This window comes from Cibotium barometz, chromosome 8 (genome assembly GCF_041138505.1).
Source record: "Cibotium barometz isolate CiBa-2024 chromosome 8, ASM4113850v1, whole genome shotgun sequence".
Taxonomy (NCBI): Eukaryota; Viridiplantae; Streptophyta; class Polypodiopsida; order Cyatheales; family Cibotiaceae; genus Cibotium; species Cibotium barometz.
The window spans coordinates 22178551-22203044 of NC_141053.1; the positions used below are offsets into that span (position 1 = coordinate 22178551).

The window sequence follows — 24494 nt, forward strand, 5'->3', positions numbered from 1 at the left end:
ACATTCACCTTCACATCCATACATCCACATTTACATGTATACATCCATTTTCACATCCTCATTTATACATCCACATCCCATATCCACATTCATACATACACATCCATATCCACATCCAACATCCACATCCACATCCACATTCACATTCACATCCACATTCACATCCTCGTTTATACATCCACATCCACATCCACATTCACATCCATACATCCACATCTACATGCATACCTCCATTTTCACATCCTCATTTATACATCCACATCCCTTATCTACATTCATACATACACATCCATATCCACATCCATAAATCCACATCCACATGCATACATCCACTATCACGTCCTCATTCATACATCCACATCCACATCCACATCCATATACATACATACATCCACATCCACATTCTCATTCACATCTATACATCCACATCTACATCCACATACATACATACATCCACATCCACATTCCACATTCACATCTATACATCCACATCTACATCCACATTCACATACATCCACATCCACATCTACATCCACATTCACATACATCCACATCCACATTTCCATTCACATCTATACATCCACATCTACATCCACATACATACATACATCCACATCCACATCCACATACATACATACATCCACATCCACTTTCCACATTCACATCTATACATCCACATCTACATCCACATTCACATACATCCACATCCACATTTTCATTCACATCTATACATCCACCTCTACATCCACATACATACATACATCCATATCCACATTCCACATTCACATCTATACAACCACATCTACATCCACATTCACATCTATGCATATACATCTTCATGCATACATCCATTTTCACATTCATACATCCACATCCCCATCTCCACATCCACACATCCACATACATACATCCATTTTCACATTCCCATTCATATAACCCCATATGCCTTCACATCTAATCTTTTACATCACATCCATTCTTGCCCTATCATCACAACCCATATACATCTTATCCTATCACATACACTTCTTACCTCATCTCATACACATCTTATCACATCTTAATTCATCTTATTACCTCTTATCACATCTTAACACCTCTTATCACATCTTATACACCTCTTATCACATCCTATCACTTCTCATATCTATTTATAGAATACAAGAGAACTCTTGTATTTGATATAAGATTTCTTTACACATTTATTTATGCATAAATTCCATTTAAGGAGATTAATACTTTCGAAGTAAAAATCAATCTTTTTTTTGCATCTTCCTATGCATAAATTCATTTTAAATGAAAATGATACTTTTGAATTAAAATTCAATCTTTTATGCATCTTCCTATGCATAAATTCAATTTAGATGAGAATGACACTTTTGAATCAATCTTTTATGCATCTTCCTATGCATAAATTCAATTTGGTAGGAATTACACTTTTAGAATAAAAGAATTTCTCTTATACATGTAATTTATGTATAAAATCCATTTATGAGGAAAATCACACTTTTAGTATAAAAAGAATATCTTTTATGCATACCTATATGCATGAAATCCAATATGATAAAAGTAACACTCTTACAATAAAATAATCAACTTTTATGCATACCTCTATGCATGAAATTCAATTATGATAAAAGTCACACTTTTATAATAAAATAATCAACTTTTATGCATACTTCTATGCATGAAAATTAAAAATGATAAAAGTAACACTTTTGATATAAAAATTTTTCCTTTATGCATACTTCTATGCATGAAAATTAAAAATGATAAAAGTAACACTTTTGATATAAAAATTTTCCTTTATGCATACTTCTATGCATGAAAATTAAAAATGATAAAAGTAACACTTTTGATATATAAAAAAAAAATTCTTTTATGCATACTTCTATGCATGAAAATTAAAAATGATAAAAATAACACTTTTGATATAAAAATTTATCCATTATGCATACTTCTATGCATGAAACAAAAATGGTAAAAATAACACTTTTGATATAAAAATTTATCCATTATGCATAATATTAAAATTCAATTTCTCCATGATTGTAATGAAATTCTTTCAATTAATCTAGGATGATAATTCCTAGAATATGGTAGGAAGTCCTCTTTTTATGCTTTGAATGAGATTATTTTATGCATAATTTTTATAAAAATTTTGCCATAGCTCCGCTGCTATGACTGATAAATCTCAATTTTTTCTAAGGGATAATGCTTATCATTAAGAAAATAATTAAAATAATCTCTAATTGGATTATCAATCCATAATGGATTGAATCATTAATATACATAAACTAAAAGCATAGAAAAAAGCCATTAATTTGGCCTCAAGCATAGCTTAATCTTGGTTTAGGAAAAGCTTTATGAAAAGCTTGATTTGGATTGAGAATGAGTCATGAGTATGACCATTTCTTGAGTGAGAGAGAGAATTTACATAAAAATCATTAGAATTTAAACATAAATGAAAATTAACTTCAATAGCATTATGTAACTCTTCACTACTATTCAAACTTCAATAGCATTTAAAAAAAACCATACCAATTAAACTTCTCAAGCTTGAGAGGGGTTGAGAAGAGAGAAACATTGAGAAATTATAGAAAGATCAATATTCACTAATTACCTTACAACTTGCTTGATTCTTTGTTCACGGTAGAGGCCCCCAACCAATCAATTGGTTAAGTATGTTGATGGAGCCACTAATGGGGATTGAAGAAAGAGGGAAGCTCCAAAAACTAGTGAATTATTAAATGAATTCACAGTTTCTGGCTTAGGTGGAGTAGAGTAACGATGCATAAACACTATGTATTTTTCAACAAGGGGGAGGCTTCTATTTATAGGAAAAATTGAGCTCCTAACCAAACAAACTGATTCTAGAATTTTCTAAATTAGTTTGGTCAATATTTGACCATTTTTAGGTCAGTTAAGCTAACTTTTTGGAACTAGACTTGAATGAGGAGAGAGGAGAGATGAAATATCTCAATTTTTATGAGTTTAAAACTCATTCAAGCATGTGAAATATGCACCTCCTTTAAAGAACTCCTCTTCCTTACATATGTGTCAAAATGGAATCATTTTAATATTGCTCATAGTTTTTTTACTAATAATCCTTGTACATTTTCAACTCTTCATCTTATGTGAAATATGCACCTCCTTTAAAGAATTCCCCTTCCTTACATATGTCATATTTTTAATATTGCTCATAGTTTTTTACTAATAATCCTTGTACATTTTCAACTCTTCATCTTATGTGAGCATTTAAGGGACTCCCCTTCCTTACATATGTGTCATAATAAAATCATTATACCCAAAATATCTCATATTTTTAATATTGCACATAGTTTTTTTACTAATAAACCTTGTACATTTTCAACTCTTCACCTCATGTGAGCATTTACTCATTTTTGGGTATTTTCTTCTTACAAGTTGGATTTATCTCCTCCCTACACATGGATTGATGCTATTGGTCCATAGGAACCTTAATTGGACCATAGTCTAAAGATTTCTGAAAATCTAGACCCTTAGGCTAAGGTTCTTTATAGCTATTTTCAATTAATTCCAATTGCACATTGAAAATTCTTTTTTGAATTTCTGTTTTAGGGGAACTCATCTGAATTAGAAGAGATATTTTTCTATCCAAAAATATTCAAAATCTGAATATTCTCTCTCTAGAATATTTTCTCTCTCTAGGTTAAAACAGTTAGAAACAAGTCTTTTATATTTCTGAAGAGGGATTGATTACAGGGGAAGATACTAGACATCAAAAAGGGGTTGGGGGAGGAATCTTACATTCTACCCCACTTAAAAAACGCGAGATGTCCTCATCTCGCAACTTGTGATAATTTCGCAAGATTCACGAATATGAGACTTAGAAAAAAAATTTAATCAAGATTAACCACCAAGATAAGTCTTAAAGAGAGCAAGATTCAAAATACGAACAAGATTTAAACTTTATTCATTCTCGAAACTTATACAGTAAAGATAGAGGAACTCCTTACACTTCCATAAGCCCGTCCATCATATGGTCACAAAAGCAGTCCTCACAAGCTGCACAAGTATAAGGTAACTCATCTATGGGAATGATTCTGTGGGTTATTGCTGCGCCTATCTCAGTGGTATGAGGTGTTCTAACAAAAGGACCTCTGAGAGGCAAGCCAAAAACGGGGTAAAGGCATATCTTCTCATGAGGAAGAAAACACGCCAGTAAGAAGACCCGCTCAGAAAACCCAGGATGCCTTGATCTCATGACGCAGTAGTATCGGGGACCCAAACCCAAAGCTTCAATAACCATGGCCAAGCGGACATTGTTACGAAAGTGCTGCTGACCCCAGGGTGTTACCCTAGTTATGTTTTGATAGGTCCGCCATTTGGTTTGCGCTACAGAAGTTCCCAAGTGAGGGAAAAGTGAGCGCTCATACTGCTCTATAAAATCCTTCTTTACAGATTCACTTGCGTCTTGAAGGTGAGGAATCATTATGGATAAAACTAGTTCTTGTTGCCAAGCCATGAAGGAGATTAAGAAAGAAAGAAGATTGATGGAAGTAAGATTACTGTGAACGACAAGTAAAAGTTACGACTTATATAAAGGAAGGAGCTAGCGTAACTTAGAAGCCAACGGTATCTTGCCACTGAAGTTTTACCGTCTTTCCATGATTTGGGTTTGGCACATTTTTCTATAGAAGGCATTCAGAACTTTGAGATGAGGAGATAAAAGAAGTTCGTAAGCTAAATCACCTACTTTCTTTGGTCCACAATATCTGGGAGATAACTTCTTCCCAAGAGATAAAGAACTTCTTTTGGGCCGTACTCGAATGAAGACCAAAACCTTGATATCCAAAACATTGATTCTCACTTCTGAACTCATTGTTCTGAATCTTAAAACAGGTGGGACTCTTGAGAAGTATTCAGGAAAAAGGTTCTTCCTTTTTTTAAACAAAATCTTTCTTTTATTTTAGAGAGAGAATAATTATAAGATCAGAAAGGGAGATTCTTACTCCTGTATACCTCTAAGACTGGGGGAGGAATCTTACATTCTACCCCACTTAAAAGGTGCAAGATGTCCTCATCTCGCAAGTAGAGGACAACTTTTTTGCTTAAGATCCAATTTATTCTGGGGTTCCTTATATTCCGGTCAACCCAACAGAATATGGGGATAAATATCCCTTATATAGAATTCATCATTAAATAACAATTCATTCAAATCATATCATTCATATCTTTAACACGATAATGGTCCATTAGACCGAAAATTTCCTTCTGAACATTCCTCCATGGAATTTAAGTTAAGCAAGTTCTCAATTTGTCATCCCTTAACTTGATCTACCGTCTCAAGTGTTAACAGTAGCAATTTGACAGCACAATCCACTAATCTCATAGTGATTTGCTGAATCATTTTCATCATTTATCATTACAGGGACTCGTCCCAATCATCCACCTTGTGGTTTCGCTCAGCTTATTGCATTTCAATCCATTTTCAGGGATCATCATTTTTCAATCAGAATCCAAATCAATTCATCGGTTTCCAAACAGAACTAAAAATCATATCAACCACATTCGAAATCATCATCTGGATAGCATTAACGCTTATAATTTCAAGTCTTAGATTTACTCGTATATACTGTCAGTAAAGAGCTGCAGTTATACTCTCGGTATATACGGTAGTCACGGCCCTTGGAATTATAAGGTAAATACCATCATGTCTAGGCCTCAAGCAAGTCAGGGATTCTATATAATTGCGGTACTTCCATCTGAAGACCCAATTACCAATTTACGAATTTCAGTTTGAATATCAAATTGTATGAATTATATCACACAATTACAACCTTTTTTGTGCTTCTTGATAAATTTTTGACCTATTTGGTTTCTCAGTTGATCTTTATTAGCCAAATGCTCTGATACCAACTGTAAGATCCCTGTTCCCACCGAGCAACGGATTCGGGGTACTAGCAGCGGAAGTAGCACTTCTCGCGCGAGACAGGGGTCCCACACTCAAGGCCTCGCCCACGGATATCCGGACAAGAGACTAATTCGTCGGTTTGTCCAAAACCGAAACCGGAAAAACTTCCTTTACCCGAAAAGTACGGGCGATTCCACCAGGATAACTCTTTACTCTAACGTAGTCAAGATCATTACTGATCAAACTGATCTGACTGCACCTTTAACGGTACTTGGTCAAATCAAGGAAGAACTTGCACTTGGATCATTGGGATCAACGCTTTTTTCCCCATCAAGAGGCACAGCCGTTGATTCCTATCCATAGAACAATTTCTATCCGGGATTTACTTCATCTATCGTAATAATAGAATTTAAATCTCGATTTACGGATCCATCAGTCCAGCCTAACCCCATCCGATCCCATGGGTTAGCCAACCGCCCAACCACTGTAGTGATGGGATCCAATTTGGAATTTGGTTAGGTTTTGTCCCGGGTACCAAGGAAAAGAGTTCCAAGGCCCCCTAGCCGGAAGTTCATGCAAACATAAAACTAGCCACACCACTTACACACCCAATATGAAATTGCCTTTTTCTTAGCATCAGCTAACTTTAAAACAATCCTTTAAGGAAACCATAGTACCACTGATCACAATCTTCCAATTTATCCAGTTGATTCATAATTTCCCATCATTCCTTCATCAGAGTATCTATGGCATCATTGGCAACTAGAACGCTCACCACCTGTCCACACAGGGGCCTTTTCAATAGTTCTTAGCCCATAATACTCGGCAATATAATCATTTATAAAAATCAAGATGGACTCTCGTTGAAGATCAGCAAGATCAACCAACAGATCCATATAAAGAGCCATGGACTCATCCATTGAAGACCAGCAAGGTCAATCAACCAGATCCATGCCCGGTTTCACAAAACAACTCTTACTCCTTGTTCCAATATCTTCCACGACGCACGTGTGGGTATCTTCGGCGACCCAGAGCCCGAGCACCGTATGGTCAGCACCCTCTAGGATCCTTCGCAGGTGACCTAGCGCTTCACTCATAGGCCGCTTCCTTGGTCCCTCATCCACCGTACCGGAAGCTCACCATTTAAATCGAACCGAGGCTGGTCAAGACCTCGGTCAACCTTGCTACGCGAGACGTCCTCCATTGACTCTCCGTCAGCAGTTGCAACTTTAACAGTTAGGTCTTCATGACCTTAATCCATAAGACGGTCAAAATGCTTCCCCAGCATTCTTGACATAAAACAGTCATTTACAAACAGTCACAAAATACAGTTTCTAAATCGAACTCTCGTCTTTCCACATTATCCCTCCTTAGTCCACATTACTTATTCCACATTCCATTCAATGTGTACTCATTCTCATCCATTTCCTCATATCGACGACACATTAATTCACATACACATTCACCTTCACATCCATACATCCACATTTACATGTATACATCCATTTTCACATCCTCATTTATACATCCACATCCCATATCCACATTCATACATACACATCCATATCCACATCCAACATCCACATCCACATCCACATTCACATTCACATCCACATTCACATCCTCGTTTATACATCCACATCCACATCCACATCCACATTCACATCCATACATCCACATCTACATGCATACCTCCATTTTCACATCCTCATTTATACATCCACATCCCTTATCTACATTCATACATACACATCCATATCCACATCCATAAATCCACATCCACATGCATACATCCACTATCACGTCCTCATTCATACATCCACATCCACATCCACATCCATATACATACATACATCCACATCCACATTCTCATTCACATCTATACATCCACATCTACATCCACATACATACATACATCCACATCCACATTCCACATTCACATCTATACATCCACATCTACATCCACATTCACATACATCCACATCCACATCTACATCCACATTCACATACATCCACATCCACATTTCCATTCACATCTATACATCCACATCTACATCCACATACATACATACATCCACATCCACATCCACATACATACATACATCCACATCCACTTTCCACATTCACATCTATACATCCACATCTACATCCACATTCACATACATCCACATCCACATTTTCATTCACATCTATACATCCACCTCTACATCCACATACATACATACATCCATATCCACATTCCACATTCACATCTATACAACCACATCTACATCCACATTCACATCTATGCATATACATCTTCATGCATACATCCATTTTCACATTCATACATCCACATCCCCATCTCCACATCCACACATCCACATACATACATCCATTTCCACATTCCCATTCATATAACCCCATATGCCTTCACATCTAATCTTTTACATCACATCCATTCTTGCCCTATCATCACAACCCATATACATCTTATCCTATCACATACACTTCTTACCTCATCTCATACACATCTTATCACATCTTAATTCATCTTATTACCTCTTATCACATCTTAACACCTCTTATCACATCTTATACACCTCTTATCACATCCTATCACTTCTCATATCTATTTATAGAATACAAGAGAACTCTTGTATTTGATATAAGATTTCTTTACACATTTATTTATGCATAAATTCCATTTAAGGAGATTAATACTTTCGAAGTAAAAATCAATCTTTTTTTTGCATCTTCCTATGCATAAATTCATTTTAAATGAAAATGATACTTTTGAATTAAAATTCAATCTTTTATGCATCTTCCTATGCATAAATTCAATTTAGATGAGAATGACACTTTTGAATCAATCTTTTATGCATCTTCCTATGCATAAATTCAATTTGGTAGGAATTACACTTTTAGAATAAAAGAATTTCTCTTATACATGTAATTTATGCATAAAATCCATTTATGAGGAAAATCACACTTTTAGTATAAAAAGAATATCTTTTATGCATACCTATATGCATGAAATCCAATATGATAAAAGTAACACTCTTACAATAAAATAATCAACTTTTATGCATACCTCTATGCATGAAATTCAATTATGATAAAAGTCACACTTTTATAATAAAATAATCAACTTTTATGCATACTTCTATGCATGAAAATTAAAAATGATAAAAGTAACACTTTTGATATAAAAATTTTTCCTTTATGCATACTTCTATGCATGAAAATTAAAAATGATAAAAGTAACACTTTTGATATAAAAATTTTCCTTTATGCATACTTCTATGCATGAAAATTAAAAATGATAAAAGTAACACTTTTGATATATAAAAAAAAAATTCTTTTATGCATACTTCTATGCATGAAAATTAAAAATGATAAAAATAACACTTTTGATATAAAAATTTATCCATTATGCATACTTCTATGCATGAAACAAAAATGGTAAAAATAACACTTTTGATATAAAAATTTATCCATTATGCATAATATTAAAATTCAATTTCTCCATGATTGTAATGAAATTCTTTCAATTAATCTAGGATGATAATTCCTAGAATATGGTAGGAAGTCCTCTTTTTATGCTTTGAATGAGATTATTTTATGCATAATTTTTATAAAAATTTTGCCATAGCTCCGCTGCTATGACTGATAAATCTCAATTTTTTCTAAGGGATAATGCTTATCATTAAGAAAATAATTAAAATAATCTCTAATTGGATTATCAATCCATAATGGATTGAATCATTAATATACATAAACTAAAAGCATAGAAAAAAGCCATTAATTTGGCCTCAAGCATAGCTTAATCTTGGTTTAGGAAAAGCTTTATGAAAAGCTTGATTTGGATTGAGAATGGGTCATGAGTATGACCATTTCTTGAGTGAGAGAGAGAATTTACATAAAAATCATTAGAATTTAAACATAAATGAAAATTAACTTCAATAGCATTATGTAACTCTTCACTACTATTCAAACTTCAATAGCATTTAAAAAAAACCATACCAATTAAACTTCTCAAGCTTGAGAGGGGTTGAGAAGAGAGAAACATTGAGAAATTATAGAAAGATCAATATTCACTAATTACCTTACAACTTGCTTGATTCTTTGTTCACGGTAGAGGCCCCCAACCAATCAATTGGTTAAGTATGTTGATGGAGCCACTAATGGGGATTGAAGAAAGAGGGAAGCTCCAAAAACTAGTGAATTATTAAATGAATTCACAGTTTCTGGCTTAGGTGGAGTAGAGTAACGATGCATAAACACTATGTATTTTTCAACAAGGGGGAGGCTTCTATTTATAGGAAAAATTGAGCTCCTAACCAAACAAACTGATTCTAGAATTTTCTAAATTAGTTTGGTCAATATTTGACCATTTTTAGGTCAGTTAAGCTAACTTTTTGGAACTAGACTTGAATGAGGAGAGAGGAGAGATGAAATATCTCAATTTTTATGAGTTTAAAACTCATTCAAGCATGTGAAATATGCACCTCCTTTAAAGAACTCCTCTTCCTTACATATGTGTCAAAATGGAATCATTTTAATATTGCTCATAGTTTTTTTACTAATAATCCTTGTACATTTTCAACTCTTCATCTTATGTGAAATATGCACCTCCTTTAAAGAATTCCCCTTCCTTACATATGTCATATTTTTAATATTGCTCATAGTTTTTTACTAATAATCCTTGTACATTTTCAACTCTTCATCTTATGTGAGCATTTAAGGGACTCCCCTTCCTTACATATGTGTCATAATAAAATCATTATACCCAAAATATCTCATATTTTTAATATTGCACATAGTTTTTTTACTAATAAACCTTGTACATTTTCAACTCTTCACCTCATGTGAGCATTTACTCATTTTTGGGTATTTTCTTCTTACAAGTTGGATTTATCTCCTCCCTACACATGGATTGATGCTATTGGTCCATAGGAACCTTAATTGGACCATAGTCTAAAGATTTCTGAAAATCTAGACCCTTAGGCTAAGGTTCTTTATAGCTATTTTCAATTAATTCCAATTGCACATTGAAAATTCTTTTTTGAATTTCTGTTTCAGGGGAACTCATCTGAATTAGAAGAGATATTTTTCTATCCAAAAATATTCAAAATCTGAATATTCTCTCTCTAGAATATTTTCTCTCTCTAGGTTAAAACAGTTAGAAACAAGTCTTTTATATTTCTGAAGAGGGATTGATTACAGGGGAAGATACTAGACATCAAAAAGGGGTTGGGGGAGGAATCTTACAATACATGGCCGGCCGATCCTAACCCTTATCCTACTAATATTCAAGGTGCGCCTCTCATCAGCGATCACCCAATCCCTTCATCCTTAACATATGGTGCCGACAAGCCCGGCCCATGACTCAGAATATTTAAATAAATGACGTAAAACATAGTACGTCTCAATGTCCGTCATGGGTTAACATGCCCCCCTTCCTGATGTAGATTCCGTCTCCTCGGAAGCTATGGTATGGTAAGCTCGAGAGGGCTGTTGTTGACCGTCTGCAAAACAGGGAAGTAGAGTGAAAATATGCTGGAATTCAAAAGATATAAAGTGTATAAATTCAAGCATGTTAGACCACAATGGATGTTTCTATGAGAACTTAGTTTAAGGGTCACATGAATGAGCTAGTGTAGTAAATTAACAGGAGTTTAAAATTATTGAAAGTAAATCAAGAGTAAGCAAGGTGTCAAAGGTTAATCAAGGTTTATAACTGGCCTAAGTCAAGGAAAATAACCAAGCTTAATAAATAAACAGATGACCACACTGTGTCTACTCTAAGAACAAGTTAATACCACAAGCCTTGGGACACAAGAAACATCAGAGTTACAGGAGCTTTTTGCCTTCTTCTTTTTTTTTAAATGCACGTGACAATTTTTACACACAATGGCGACCTTCCTAAGGCAAAACTAACATCGATCCTGGTACCATGTTTAACACAAGGCATCATCCAGGAATCTATTAGCTCACTTTAGGCAAGGCTACCCCCTATCAACCAAGGCATCGGCGGTCTGGAGTAGAATACTCCTCGCCTACCAAGTATCAATAAGGCGATAGGCCAACATTAAAGCACATCATAGACTCGTATTGCCATTTATTGTAGGCTTTTTTTTTTAAATCTATTTCTTTTAATCTTCGCTCCTGAACTATAATTTGTCTTACATCCTTTCGACAAAGAGGTAATAACTATGTCCTAGAGGTCCACACACACATGGCCAGGTGTCAAACATTAAGATGGTTTGACCCTAGACCTAAGACAATCGTATTCCAAGGTTAACTAAAGACATCATACTGCCTAGGAATATTTCCAATAAAGTTAAGCTCATTAATGATTTACACTAGCATGCAAGCAACTTCAAAAACTAAGTAGTACATTGGCAATTTCCATGTGGTCATGCATTATAGTTTATGCAATTGATTGAACAGTAAAAACGAAAGAGAGTGGGTATGGAAGAATTACACCTGTAATTGGAGATCTCCTTGATTTGACGAGACAGCTTGCAATTTGATGTAGATATATTTTGATGAACGTTGCGGCAGTCTCAGGACTTGAAAGCGAACCCACTTCAAACTTTTCAACCTGTACAATCAACTAACAAGCACTATACCTCGAGAGGCACATCAGTGTGAAAATTTTAAGAATTGTTTAAGGAATCTAAACTAGAAAAAACTTGAAAACACTAACCTACCTACCAGTCACCACAGTACTACTGAGGATACGGTAAGAGGATGTTGTAGAGTCCTGGCTCTAGCCCTAAGGCTAAGCCTCTATCCGCATCATCCAAATAAATAAAGTCAACCTCAGTAGTGCCATGAGTTTCATCCGTCCATTCATCATTGTCAGATATTTCCTTTTCATTTTTCCATCCACATAAACTCATTAAAAATGTAACCATGCGAGGATAGTCATCTTGTGGAAAAGGAAAGCATTGGGCTATCGGGGATATGTCCTCTACGGAGTAGAGGTCAGTCATGGTCAATAGGCGAATTAGCCATTCTAATTCCTCAACATTTTCCTCTCTGGCTAGTACATCTATATGATCCCATTCAGTTTCAATTACAGGATAGCACATGTGGAATGTCTGAGAAAGGTACAGATGATACCTCTCACCAAAGGTAGGACCCAAGGATGATGGAACCTTGTAATATTTCTATAGCCTACTCTAAAGATTCTTTCATGTGGCAAGCCGTATGTACACACACCACATTCAATTGACGGTATTGCTTTTATGAGATTCTATATGAGTAGACTTGTGGGGTTGTGAAAAAGTGTAGAGCCTGCCAGACTTGAGTTTTATGGAAGGCACCATACAACATATACATACATACATGCTACTGTATGAATCCCACACACCATTCGAAAAGGGTCTCTCCCCCTTGCCAACAAATCTGGGGCTAGATACTACAAAGTCTAATGCCTTGAGCAGCCAGTAGAGAGATTCCATCCCCTTTGACTAATCTAGGGCGTCTCCCCCTTGCCAGCAAATCTGGGTCTAGCTACTACAAAGTCTAATGCCTTAAGCAACTAATAGAGAGATTCCAGCCCCTTTGACTAAGGAAGCTTGGTGTGCCAGCATCAATAGCACTACAGCGACACACCATACTCCTCCTCTATGGCCTCTGACACTACAGCGGGACAAAGGTTATGAAATAAGAAAGCTGGATGCTCCCTGTCTCCTTGTGCGCCTCTTTGTTTCCTACAACCAATGCCCCGAGATGTCTACACAAGCCAAAAAAAAATGTTTAATAATATACAAGGTTCAATAGTTGATGACTATTGTAACATGTGAGATGAAAGAGGAAGATGTGGAATAGAGTTTAATAAATCACCCCAATATATCAAAAAAGAAGATCAAACAGAACACAAGGATTTGTGTGAGAAATGGAGAACTGCACGTTCAAAAGAGGAGGCAATGTCTCAAAGTAGATGTATTTGCAATTGGTGGAGAGGCAAGCGAGCGAGGCCAATCAGACATCCCTACCTTGGATAGTTGGTTCAGTTTGTGGGAAATCCGTAGCGGTACTCTCGCTAACTTGTTTATGTGATTACCATAACATCTTTCAAGTCGAGTAAAGCTTAATACTTACATGTTAAAAATTTAGGTTGTCTCTATGCACAGGAGCTAGCAAACACAGACAAATCTTGCAGAGTCTAAACACGGGAGTTGGGGATGTGGCAAGAGAGGGTCATAAGAAAAAGAGAGCATTATATGATGCATGTGTATCAGACATGGCCAACTCTCTATTGCAAAGTGCAAAGTAGCATGCATACATGTTGCAAAAGCATGTAGGATCTAGATCTAATCTAGAGACATTGATGGCCAAGATTGCTAATAGGAATGTTTCTCGTACAACAAGTACAAGTGGCTCGCCTTGTGGAAGGAGCAGTTGTTGGAACTCCAGCGTATTAAGACACTCAGGTATTAAAAGGTGATAAGGAAACTATGTGTCCTAAAAGAAGGCCATTTCAAGTGGTTAATGTGGAGGATATAAAAATTTCCATCATCCCGATTATAATTATGAAAATAAAAATAGACAACCACGTGGCCAACTAAGGAGAATCTTTTTCACAGAGCAAAATACAACGCTTCAACATAACATACATGCAGCACAAGTCCAATGTATGTTAAATGGAAGGTGTGTTATGGAGCAGTCCATTCATCTAACATACAACTCCGATGTATGATAGATGGAAGGTGTGTTATGGAGTAGTCCATTCATCAAACACAGTGGGCAATTAGGAGGACACCTTTAAATAGTCATGTGAAATGCCTAGGGTGAATCATTGAAGGAACAAGGAGGATAAAGTGCAATAATTATTGAAGGAGCGAAGGACAAAGCGCAATAAAATTATCTACAATTATTTTATAGGTGTGCCATGTCCGTGTTTCTTTTAGAGAGAAATCACCCAGGACTAAGAGGTAAGAGGCACAATTCATGTGGTTTTCCCTGATGATGCAATGGACTCTTGGCACCCAAATAGTAATATCTCACCCATACCCATTTTGCCTTCTATTTGGCCCATTGAGAAGGGAACAAAATAGACTCAAGAAGAGGCAAATACATTGGTTCGTGCTAGATTCAGGTTGGCCATCATAGATGGCATAGCTGCAAAAATGTCACTACATCTTGGATGGAAACATCGAACATCATAGGTGAAGCACGGGGTAAGGTATTGCTAATGCTGCGTTAAAGACTCCTGTGAGTAAATTCAACAAGATGGGCATGTACTTAATTGGGAGAAATGGAGTTCGCATGACTTAGCAAATAGGATTTTAAGAGAAGAAGAAAAGAGAATAAATTCTTCATTGATAATGGACTAAGCAGTATTGATTAAAAAGGTTGTTAATAATCAGTATGAGTATGAGATATTTGAGATAGAAGCAACTAGACCAAATAAGAAATCTTATAAAGTGCATATACAGTCTCAACCTCGGTGTACACGCTGAGATTTTTAGAAATGTGTACAAGGGAAAAAGTCATATGTGGTAGGCAAACACATTTACTACATATTCATGTGAGTTTTGGGGCTTCATCAAAATGAAAACATGTTTATATGCTAGCCAAAGATTCCCAATCATAATGTGAGGGAAGCTGTCTCCTGTCCGATGGACATATTGATATGGCTCTTGGGTCATGACTTTATCCCATCCAGGGACATGTGCTTAATGGAAAAGAGAAGATCTACTATTATAACACTTATGCTTGTGCTTGGATAAATTTTTGGCTCTTATGATTACATAGTTTTTTGGGATAATGTAGAGCTGATAGTGTGACACTTATAGTTGAATAATGTTTTGTATAACATAACCCTTGTTATTATATTTTTGATTATTAGATCTATCCACTTGCCATTGCCATGTTTATTAGATCTATCCACTTGATTATTAGATCTATCCACTTGCCATTGCCATGTTTTTTCATTACAAAAATAATATATTTTCTTCAAAGGTACCATGGTATTAATTTGCTTCAAAGGTACCATGGTATTCATAATTTTTTGGATAGCATAAACCTTTTTATTAGGTTTTTGATTATGTAGATCTAGATATCCATTTGCCATTGCCATGTTTTTTCAATATATAAAAATATCTTTGCTTCAAAGGTACCATGGTGTTAAATACTGTTTATTGAATCGAGGTATCCTACTAAAATCTTTGGGAGAAAAACATGAGGCCTTCCTCAAAAGCTCGCTAGATGCTCTAAAAAGCTCGCAAAAAAAAATAATCCCCTCCCCCCGCCCTCGCAAGGATCCCATGGGCCTTACTATGGTTCCATTTGCAAGCTATACCATCAAGTTAATGTGTTATCTTTTTACCCCAAGTTTCCTATAGTAGTGCTTGGTGATTATGCTTCCTCTTGCATTGCCCTCGAAGATTGCTATAACTTCATAGCCTTTGAAGACTAATCATACATAACACTACATTTATATCTTCAATTTCATGAGATAATGCCTTAGTTTGTTGACCGATACTTCCTTTCTTTGGTGCTCATTTGTGTAGTAGGCCTTGGCTCTTTGGCATGTGTTGGCTCCACCTTTTCTTCCACATGTACATGTAAATGTCCTTCCATCTAGTACTTGAGGTTAGGCCAAAGGTGTGGGTTACCTTGTAGTAATGTGCTAATATGTATCCTTATCTCCGATGATAGGGAAATAAGACAATCTCCTTGGTGACATCCACTCTTGGTTGTTGTGGGATAGTATTTGGATTTGGCATGACCTCTTTAGGTGGTAGTGTGGCAAAAGATCCTCTTGAAAATTGGAGAGAGTAGATTTGGTTCTCCTTTGGGCCCTTTTTTTGAATCTTAGCTACTTCCATCGATCGTCCAGTTGGTTTAGCGCAATGAGCGTAGCAGCTGAGTGGATAACCATTACATCTATATTTAAGCCCCTCTTGGCATTCCTTGACCAATTCTCTAGCCTCCTTTAGCATTTGGTTTTTCACAAACTAGTCGGAGTACTTGCCTTGGCCTCTAGGTGAAGGGGAATCCTTAAGAGAACTTCTCGACCACCATAGGCCCTTTGGATATCCTTAAGAGACAATCCTTAAGAGACCTTCTCAACCATAGGCCCTTTGGATATCCTTAAGAGACAATCCTTAAGAGACCTTCTCGACCATTGGCCCCTTGGGTATCCTTAAGAGACAATCCTTAAGAGACCTTCTCGACCATAGGCCCTTTGGATATCCAATTCGAAGCTGCATCTTGGGAGTTTATCAATGTGTTGTAGTAGTTGTCTCTTCCATATACCTGCTATAGATGGTTACCCTGTCATCACCCTTTCCTATGTGCATGGCTCCTTTTTCTTTTTTGGCCGATTTATTGTTTGTTTTTTAGCTTCCACCACTTCAATTACAATTGGGTAATTGCTCAAAGGGGTTGCAATTATCCTCCTACGCTACACAATTAGTAGATTTAAACTTGTTGTGTGAGCTCTTTTATAGGTGGAATTCATTGTGGTTCTTAATTGGCAATCATTGTACAAGTGGTTGAATCCACATCCGTAGAGTGGAGCCTCTTGGTTGTTGTCATATGCCACTTGGGTTGTGCACTCATATTAAACATAGGAATCATGTCATCATGATGAGACGTTGATCCCATTGGCTTCCTCAACTTCCTGAAGTATCTCTCTTCCCCCAAGTAAGGTAATTGATCAGTTGTCTTAGGTTGGATACACAACATTGTTCGTAGATGCGTTCACTCAAACATGCTTTCACACATAATAGAACGAATTTGGGGGGGGGGGGAGGGGTTTGCTGTTTTCAGTGCTCATAAAGCGGGAGATGTATACGATATAACTGGGTGTCTAGCCAAATGTGTATGTGGAGTGCTTGCATCTAACCAAATAAAAGAAAAAGGAAATGTTTGAAACTAACTGGGATTGAGTACCAACAAACAAAATTATTGGGATTAACTAAATTGTATTATTTTTGTCACTCATTTTTAAATTTCAGCCGGGAAAGAAACACGGGCGGGCAGCTCTTGCGTTCGTTTGGAAAGGTGCGGGCGTCGCACATATTGCGGAGGCCCTCCTGGCATCGTGGGCGTGAGCATTAAGGCCACCATTCCGGACGCCACCGTGGCCATCCTCCAGGCCTTCCGAGCAGTGTTCGGGAAATTTTATAAATTGAGCTATGTTAAAATCCTCCTCTCTAATGAGTGAACCGGTTTCAAAAAAAAATGAGCAATTCATATCCTCATCATATCTACACGAGCCGGCCAACGACCTTCTTGGGAACAAGTTTTACGTACTACAAATTTATACTTTGCTAGAAAACAAGTAGCAAGTTTTGCTAACCAAACTAATTGGAGACTAGTAGATGGAAAATGCTTCTCTTGAAAGCAATAACAAACCCAAAACATGAAACTTTTAAAAAATAACTTTAAGTGGTGTAAATGTTTCAAGAATCATACCTTTAAACTTGAGTCACATTTGGAATCAACATAAGTTTAAAGCATCCATAATCCTCTAAAATCTTGAACATCGAATGCTTCTATAATTGCATGAAATATCTGTAATAAACAAGTAAATAGATATCTATTCATGATAATTTCATATCAAATGAGTAAAGTTAAAAAGTAGCATGCAAGGTAATCACCTCCAAAAGCATGTCTCGTAAACAGAGAAATTTTGCCATCTCCAACCTAAGAGAGAGTAGGGGAATTGAACCCCTTCGCCATTTTACATGGCTACACCATGCTCCCTTGGGAAAAAGAGGAGTAGTCTATCTACTCCTCTTTTTCCCTCTTCATAAAAGTGTTAGTCATGGAGAATAATTGTTTCAAAAAACAATAAAAGAAATCACTCTTGAACAATAAGTGAACAAATACCTTCTGAACTAAAAAGATGTCGATGAGCCTTTGCACTCCAAATCTCAATGCATTCTAGAAGCTCTTCCTCACACAATTTTTCTGGCCCTTCAATAGCAATCTTCATAAGAGCATCAAGACTTTTAGTCTCAAGCCTATTTCGAAGGCGAGACTTGATCATGGTTCTCGCACTAAAGCCTCTTTCGCACACTGCAATGCTACAACATTGAGCTAATGCAACTTGACATAGCGTTAGTAAATTGGGATATATCGCTCTCCATGAAGCATTGCTGGCTATTGAAGAAGCGACTTCTACTAGGCTATATCGGACAAAGTCTTTTGGAGCTTGATTTTTGAAAGTTCTAAACTCTTTTTTAAACTCATCACCATCAACCAATGCTTTAAATTCAGACATACCTAGTACATGATCCTTACCATAAAATGATGCTAACTTCCCAACTTCTTTGATGCCATATGCTTTCAACGGTCTCTCCAAGAGTGGATGTTGTGCAGGAACAAGGATCTTCATGTTGCTAAGTATGGAATTATCTTCAAACCTTGTTTGCAAGTTGGCAATGATAGAAGAAGAAAAAGAGGTTTGAAATTCTAAAGCTCTCTTTAAATCTTCACCAAAAATATTGCGTTTTATTGACTCATCAAAGAAAACATTACCATGAAGTGATTCACGAAGAGAAAAGAGGTGAACTTTTTCGGATCCGTATTCTGGCAAAATTTCGAAGCCTCCTACCCCATGTGTAAAAGCATTGTAGTCGGGTTGTGGTTCTTCCATGTAATATTGTTTGATGCGATCAATCTCGTTGTCAACTAGACCATTGATTGTGGTTACATCAACATGATCTTTTTGAAACATTTTACTTCAAGGAAGCCAAACCTTTGAGTATATCCGCCAAGAAAAATAAGCAATAAATAAACTCAAGCTCTGCAATGTCATTGTAGAGATGAGAGTTTTTCTTTCTTACCTCAGCCAAGATAGCATCAAATGATCTACAAACAGATTTCAAAGCATTATATCGACTTAACCATCGAATATCATAAGTATGTTGTAACTTTAAAATGGGACAAGCCAAATCCTCTTGCAAATCACGTAGTGCTTCTTTGTGCTTAATTGTAAAAAGTAGCTAAACTATTGACAAGTTTATCTATCCTTTTACAAGTGTCATTACTCTTAGCTACATTAGAGACAGCAAGTACACTTCTATGTGCTACATTAGAGACAGCAAGTACAGTTCTATGTGCTACACAATGTATTGATGTAAGAAAAGGATTGACATTTTTCTTTAGAAGAGTTGAAAGTCCATTTTCCTTACCTGTCATGGTGGAGCATCTATCAGATCCAAAAGCAATTAGTTTGGATAGGTCCAACTTGCACTTCTTGAGTTCAGCAATCAAAGTGCAAACAAAGTTTTTGAAGTTCCATCACTCACGCGCACAATCCCATAGAAAGAGACTTTTGGTATGCACTCAGATTCTACGTAAGAAAAGTAGATAACCATATGGCCATGAGTGGCAATATCGGTGGATTCATCAACAAGCACCCCAAACCATGGACTCTTAGCATCTTTCTTTAACGTATCATGCATCAAAAATTAGCAATACAATAGACCATTTTTGCACAAGCTTTATCATCATTATACAAGCTTGTAGTGTATGGGACACCACAATCTTGCATGTGAGATATCAAGTGTGGAAAAAGTGCAAAGGATTCATTTCTCTTAGCTATGAAATATGTAGATTTAAATAGTGTCAACAAAGCTTCATCTTTCAAGTCTTAATGCTACTTTGTATGCTTTCCTTTCCCTCCATAAAACATGCTTGCATAGCAGGCCTATGGCAATCAATAGTGCAATGAGCTTTGAGATTACTTACCTTGAAGTTGATTGATCCACTCAATGACTATGCACTATGATGATGTGGATACTTTTTACAAAACTTACAATCAGTAGTGCAATGAGCTTTGAGATTACTTACCTTGAAGTTGATTGATCCACTCAATGACTATGCACTATGATGATGTGGATACTTTTTACAAAACTTACAATACAACCTTGCCTCCTCCTTATTGTACTCAAGCCACTTGAAGTCTTCCAACCACTCTGCTTGGAAAAGATCTCATCGACCTTGTCTTCTTTCCTCCTCTACCCTTTCCTCAGGAGATAGAGTAGAGAGGTCTACTTTTTCTGCAATATGAGATGAAAGTAATTTTTTCTTTACTGCGTGGAGCTTTAGGATTACCTTGAACCCATTGAAGAAGGTTTCCTTGCCTCTTACTAGTCTTTACTTTCTTTTGCTTCTCGACTTGCTCCTCACACTCAGAAGCCATTGTAAGATCGCCAGACATGCCCACGCATGCTTATTGGTCCGAGCAACCCAAATGCAGGGACTTCTTTGCCACAAAACTAGTGGTGAACCCAGAAGACCCAGTGGGTATAGATGTGATGATTGATCGTGCTCTGCCCAGGGCGATAAAGTTAGATTCGACATCATTGAAAAAAAAGAACAAATTTAAGCTCACAAATTACAATCAGTGCGCAAAAAGTAGACACGACCATTCATAAGGTGAGAGAGTAGAAAGGAAGAGTTTGTAAATCGAGAAACCCAAAATCTTCAGCTCTGCTGCCAGCACCTAGTACGTCTACCTTAATTTTCTGAGAGAGTTTCAGTGCTCAGACACACAAAGAACAACGTCACTAAATCGTACCTCTCTCTCCCTCTCTCTCTTACAAGCATGCATCGGAACAGATGCCACAGAGAGACCTTAATGAATTCCTCACCAGGAAGGAGATGGTGGTGCAGGCCATTTTCGACAACAACAGGCAACAACAGAGTTAAGCAAAGGCGGGCTGGAGCTACGATGGCCAGTTGTGTTGCGTGCAAGGCAGAAAACAAAATGGTTTTCCGGCTAGAGCTACGATGCTATGAGGGAGGAACTGCATAACCCTATGACTCATGAGACTCGAGAGAGAGTAGATAACCCAAACTTGCGCTCCTGAGTCCTCACGGCTCCTGCCGCGTGCGCAGATTTCGATAATGATGCATCATACCTTGGCTGTCCCCACGACCTAAAATCCTTGCATTTCATATGTGTCTAGCCCACACATGCTCGTAATACGTATCTACCCACACTTAAGGCTTAAGCTCTCAGTAGCAAACTTAAGCTAATATTTATATATAATAAAATCTTTCTCCTTTTAAAATGAATGGCTCTATTCCTTCTTAAAAAAAACTAGAAGGAAGCTTTTCCTTCTCAAATTTTTTTTAGCCGACTCGTATCCAATTTGAGCCGATTCGTATCCAATTTGAGCCGGCTTGAGGCTAAGTTGAACCTGTCTTTTCCCGAACACTGCTTCCGAGACGCCATCGTGGCCGGCAAAGTCGACTTCCAGCCTAGTTCCAGGTCCTGGCCACCCGCTACTCTGACTGCAGCTCCGCCAAGCGCAACGGAGACCTCGGTAAGCCCTCTTTTTGCCCTGTGTTTTCCCGCCAATCTCAAATATCTCAAACAATGAGCTTGCGTTGGAAAAACACAAATCCATGGCCATCTGTGCTATGCATAACATCCCTGTGGCCTCTATGTAAAGCACTTATGAAGGTCCCTCAATCTGAAGGGCTACTTTAAACCCTGCACTTCTACATAATAAATTGCAACGGGCTGCTCCTTTACAGAAACGATTGCAATGGGCTTACAAAAAATGGTATATCTTACTCTTCAAATAAGAGAACCACAGCCTTCAAACCTGAGGCGGCATGGGTGACTCTTATCTGGCTAGGCTAAATGTGTTTGGGCAGAATTATTTGTCTTCTACGTTGGTTACAGATAGCCTGGGTTCCCTTCCTGGCATCTCCCATCCTGTGGGCATGAACTCTGGTGAGCATCAGGGTGCTCACTGCTGTCACACAGCGCAGCAGAAGGCGTCTTGTTTGTCCATCTTGTCGGGTTCTCTGCAGTGATCCTACGTCAGTAGTTTGGTGCTGATTTGCAGCCAACAGTCAGCCCCCTACACAGTCAGCAATACAAGCAAATACACCTTCACGGTGGGGGCCCTTCATAGGGTTATTTGGGACCCTATACTGTGTACTCTCTCCTATGTCTCTCTCTTTCATTTGTGCTAGTGTAAATCGTCAAGTTTAAGTGCTGAATTTGTGTTAACAATTCTACTCAAAGTCCTCCACATGCTATGTTGGTATGAAAGCTTTGACACTTCAAAGAATTCTGCCGGAAATTTTTCTTCTAGTGTGGATAGTTTACTAGTGCTCCAGGGCAACGTGAAAGAGCTGCCCACACCCATAGTGGATGGTTTACTTATGGTTAGGAAGAACCTTCATTGCTTCCACTATGGCGACTTCCGACGATGGGAGAGAGCAAGAGGTACATGACGGCATTGACTAACATATGTGTACGTACACATATGTACATATACACATGTATATACATACATATGTATATGTGTACATATGCATATGTATGTGTGTACATATACATGTGCATATGTACACATACATATGCATATGTACACTATGTACACACATACATATGCATATGTACACATATACATATGTTATGTATATGTACACATATACGTATGTATATATGTATATACATATACACATGTATATGTACATACATACATATGGTACATATACATATACATATATACATATGTATATGTACTTATATACATATGGTACATATACATATACATATACATATGTACATATACAGTGTACACATGTATATGTATACATATACATATGATATGGTACATATGTATATGTACATACATACATATGGTACATATACATATACATATGTATATATGTACATATATACTAATGGTACATATACATATGTATATGTATATGTATATGTACCGTATGTATATATGTACATATATATGTGTATATGTGTCACCATTTGGTCTCTTCACTAGTCTTGATCAATGTTTTGGGGCAAACCCACACTTAGAACAGAACCACGGTGAGAGCATGGATTTTCCACAGAAGGAAGCTGAAGCATTCATTGGGAAGGATTGGCTTGAAAGATGGCCACAAAGCATGAGTCTCATGGGATTTAACTCAGTTGTGTGACTTGTATGATTTATAGGTTAGTATGTTCACACCTCATTAAAAGTTGGGTTGGACATATTATCATTTTGGCCAAGCATGTACAAGTGGACTGACTTTGTGTAGAAGCTCATCGCCAGCGCGGGGGGGGGGGGGGGGGGGGGAACCAAAGGTGGTATGTGGTCACCGCCTCTATCTGTGAGAAATAGGGAAGTTGCGCATTCATATCCAGGGTTACCTTGATCATGAGCATTTCTTCGTTGCACCACTTAATGGATGTGATGTATTGCTTGGCAAGCCGTGGCATCATAGGCTTGAGCCCCGCAAAGAGTACAAGACAAACATGATTTCCTTTATGCATAGAGGCCGCATGCATGTTATTGATGCTGGCAAGGGGATTCTATCCCAATTGTATCTCACATCCAGATTAATAAAAGAATGAAAAAGAGTCTTTTTGCGTACTTGGTTTTTGTTCGTGATAGCATTGAACCAAGTCATTAAAATGTGGATATTTTGACTCAGGATAGGCTGAATTTTCTTCATGCATACAAAGATTGTTTTGCTGATGCATTGCCTGGTGAACTACCTCCTCAAAGGCTCGAGGATCATCACATAGATCTTGTGCCAGGTAGTTCTCCACCTAACAAACCTGCATATCGTGTGAGTGCCGCACAACAAGAAGAGATCATGAAGCAGG

General features: G+C 37.1%; 1 protein-coding gene across 4 annotated transcripts in view; it reads left to right on the top strand.

Annotated features, from left to right (window-relative positions):
• The first annotated feature begins 22004 nt into the window (after positions 1–22004).
• LOC147636044 (uncharacterized) overlaps positions 22005–24494 on the top strand; it is a 31477-nt gene continuing 28987 nt past the window's right edge. The window contains exon 1 of one of the 4 annotated variants that reach the window (XM_086801492.1): positions 22005–22185. The gene's annotated coding sequence lies outside the window, so the exon portion shown is untranslated. The remainder of the gene's footprint in view (positions 22186–24494) is intronic. The other 3 variants (XM_086801491.1, XM_086801489.1, XM_086801488.1) reach the window with 3 other exon arrangements.